Genomic DNA, 4,330 nt, shown 5'->3' on the forward strand with positions numbered 1-4,330 from the left:
ATATAAATCTATGCTCATACAAGTTTTGCTCTTCCCAAGTGCATATATATATATCTTACTTTCAATTCAACTCCTACCTCATAGAAGTACTATAAAGGAACTCCACAGTTGACTACTATTTTAGGATACAAACAGACTAAAACTTTTTGCATACTTTTCCTGCATATGGGCTATTTGGCTACATATTAAGGTTCAATTGCATTTTAATAAACATAATTGACCGTTGTACTTGTTCAGTTGTTCATGACCTTCAAGTGTCTAGAAGGAAAAACCACGACTTGTTCCCCCTATTTGAACTTTGAAGGATCAGTCAAAACTCAAAAGGTTGAAACAAGGAATGGTATTTCATATCAATTAAGTTTGGTGGAATACGGTCAAAAATATTGATTCTCGACCATTTTCATCAAATTATAAGTGTGTTTCGATATTTAAATTATAATCTAGGTATAGATTTATTCGGTAAAGATAGTTGTTATGTATTTGTGGTAGTACTTAGTTATATTGTATTGCTTGTGATAGAGTATAAATCTATTCCTGGGGCCTCAACCATCAGCTTAAACTTTTGGTTGAGTTGGTCCTTTGACATGGTATCAAGAGCCAGCGTGACAAAAAGGTCACGGGTTCTAATCTCATCCACCCCTTGCGTGGAATATTTAGCGCCAGGTATGAGGGAGTTGCGTGAGGGGGCATGATAGAGTATAAATCTATTCCTTGGACCTCAACCATCCGCTTAAGCTTTTGGTTGAGTTGGTCCTTTGAGAGGTTGAAATACGCTAAGATCTTAACTTTTAGGCATTAGCTTCCTATAAGTTCTAAAATAGTTTGAGTTTAGTAAAAGTCAGTAATTGACTTTTAATTTTTAAAATAACTAAAATGGACCTATTTTTAGCCATTAGAAACATAATGCAAACTATCACTACTTCAAATACTAACTTATTAAGCTTTTAGAAAACACTTCGTCAAACTTTATAAGCTATTTTAAATACTATTTTTCTTTATTAGAGTTTTGATTTGATCAAGTAACAAAATATACTATTTCACTCACTCATCTTCTTCTTTTTTAACTTTTCTTTTTCCTGAATATGCAAGAAGTTGGCTCCGAATTAGATCCTTCTACTAAAGGTGTCTTATGTACTATGTTCACCTTTTTTTGATCAAACTTATCTTAACAAATATATCGAAATTTTTTATCTTTAATTCGAAATTTTCTGAAATTTTCTTATTTATTATGAAAATTAGCAAAAAGAAGGTCAAAAGAATAAACCCTTATTGTAACTATTATAAATTTATTAGACCAATTTATTTCTTTTTGAGGTAAAGTCATGAAGAGAACATATAATAAATTAAAAAGACTCATCTTGATCTCAAAAAATAAAAACACTCGCCGAATATATTAATTGGTTATATTTAGATATAAAATAAAGTGAAAATTATAGGGAAATCTTCTAGATTAAGACAATCATAAGGATGAGACCAGAGAGGAAATCATTAGACTCTGAATTTGACTTAGAACAATAATGAGGATCAAACAATCAGAATATTTATTCTAATTAAGTATCCAACTTTACAAGACAAGTGAAAGAAAAGTATCCAGTTGTAAAAGAAGAGGCCAAGATCAAGATCCCATATACCATATAGTTGTTGAAGTCAGCCCAAATTGCAATAAGCGTCAATACATGTTACTTGATACAGTACTTCTTTGACATGTTATATATGCTATGCAAGATCTTTAAATGCAGGTACAAGAACATGTATACAAGTTAGTTTAATGCATTTTAAGTTACAAAAAATTATCAAATTATCCTTTTTGTAATTTTCTTTTTGAAGTAAAAATGAATGTCAATATTTAGAAACCATACTACATCTTCAATGTATCAAGGTAAGGAAAAAGAAAGCACAGTACACACAATTAGATTTATTTGTGTTGATTCTTTTTGTAATTTAATGCAACGACGGGTGCACCTAACTCAGTCTCCAATTTCAACATGTATAATACTACTATGTGTGTAAGGTGTAGGCGTACCACATGTGCACCAAACCTTCAACCCGTTATTTTTCTCTTAAAACTTTAATTAATCACTCCCAAAATCCACCACGTGTACTATTATGCAGTGTTGGTAGCGTATGATAATGTTAATATAGCAATATAGTCATTGATATATAGTTTTCCATTTTTTTTTAAAAAAAAAAAAGGTGTCAAGGCTACAATAATGATAATAAAAATGCCAATGTCGCGATATGGAATATAATATAGAAAAAGAGGTGTCATGGAGGGTTGATATTAGATGACTTTATTGTTTAAAATCTTTAATTATTGTAAAAATTAGGGTAGTTTGAAGACAATAGGCAAAGATCCGTTTAGGACCTACCCGGATCCATAGGATCCTTATAGATCTGGATCTGGATCCTCATTCTTATTATTACCCAGTGAATCCGAGTAGGATATGGATCCTTACCTAAAAACGGATTTGGATATGGATCCTAGAGGACCCTGTCCACATCCTACCCATTGCGATCTCTACTTGTAATAAGGTAATATTTCATGTTGCAAATGCACATACATATTATTAACGTATATGCTTGTTCTTTAAATTTTTTCTCAAACCCATTTTATAAGCATATCCTACGATTAAAGAGTAGGGCTTAATGAATTTGCCCAATTCCTCCTTTGAAGGAACATAATTTAATGGCCGAACTTCAACCATTTTTTCATACAACATCTATCATTTGGTTTGCAACATTTATAGTTTTGTGTTTATATATGTACATTTGACATCTATTAACAGCATAATTATTTCTAGAAAACAAATTAAAATTTTAATTTTTTAATCTTTTTTTTTTAGAAAAAACTTAATTTATTTACAAAAATGTCACTATTTATTTACAAAAATATCACTATTTATTTACAAAAATGTCATTAGAGGAACATTTTTGTTCTTTCCTGAAAGGACTTAGGCGTCTCTTGGGCTTGACTACATAAATGACTATGTTGGATCAAATAAATAAATAAATGACTATGTTGCTATTATTTTTTTCTGATTAGGAAAAATAATTGATCCGAAGACCAATCCTTACTACTAGGCTACTTAGCTGCATGACACACCAGTTCATAGGCTGTTTATAAGGCTAAACAACCTAGAATTAAATGCCTAATATATTATTGGGATGAGGATTTAAACCTGAGTAATGCCTTAAAATTCGAGAAGATACTCCATTGAGTTATCACCTCTCCTTCAATAATTATGTTGATGTAGTTCAGGAAATAGCAATATAGTCATTGCTATATTACTAAAAATTATATTGCCACAGGCCAACATTATAGTGTTTTTATATAGCAATATATATTCATTGATATATAGCATTATACGTCCTACATTTAAATCCTCTTTATATATATATATTCATTGCACTTATCTAGTTCAGTGAATTAAGGGGGATAATTTTCATTGATCATTAGGAATAACTCTAGCTAGCTATACAATAGTTGACATTTGCTTAGTTTGTAATCGCAGAACATGGATACGTGACAACTGCTTAGTTTATAAGACTTATATAGGAATATAATTTCGCAATTTTATATCTTTTCTAGTGGCATAACTTTTAAGGTTATTGATACCATTTAAATGCAGAATGACGTATTTGTACCATTCATCTGTTGCATCATCTTTGTCTATTCCATTATTGTTTTTAGGAGAAATACCTTATCATCAAATCAGCATCCAATTTGAAGGCCAATTAGTTTGATTTAATGGGTTAATTAGACTTTTTGGGAATAAGGGGAATCCCCACTTAAAAGATTTTTTAATGGGGATTTAACCCATAATTTTGAGGGTAAAAAGAAAAAAATTGGAAGACCGTGAGGCTCCTAGCTAATTTATCTAAGGTACTAACCATGAAAGGGAAAAGTCAATCAAAAGCCGTGAAAGGAAAAATTCAACTAAAAGCTGACGACTTGACGTTAATAGTTAGAGTTTCAAGAATAGTTTTATACTAAATATTACATTTAGAAAGAAGGGGTGAATAAGATTTGAACTCGCTACCTTTATGTCACGCTAACTTTACATGTCAAAGTTGATAGAGTATAGATCTAAACTTGGGGCCTCAACCATCAACTTAAGCTTTTAGAGTATAGATCTATTCCATGGGCCTCAACCATCAACTTAAGCTTTTAGAGTATAGATCTATTCCATGGGCCTCAACCATCAACTTAAACTTTTGGTTGAGTTGGTCCTTTGACGTGGTATTAGATTCAGCGTGACAAAAAGGTCACGGGTTCGAATCTCATCCACCCTCCTTTCGTGATAGAGTATAGATCTATTCCTTTGACAAA

Source organism: Beta vulgaris, chromosome 7 (genome assembly GCF_026745355.1).
Source record: "Beta vulgaris subsp. vulgaris cultivar EL10 chromosome 7, EL10.2, whole genome shotgun sequence".
Taxonomy (NCBI): Eukaryota; Viridiplantae; Streptophyta; class Magnoliopsida; order Caryophyllales; family Amaranthaceae; genus Beta; species Beta vulgaris.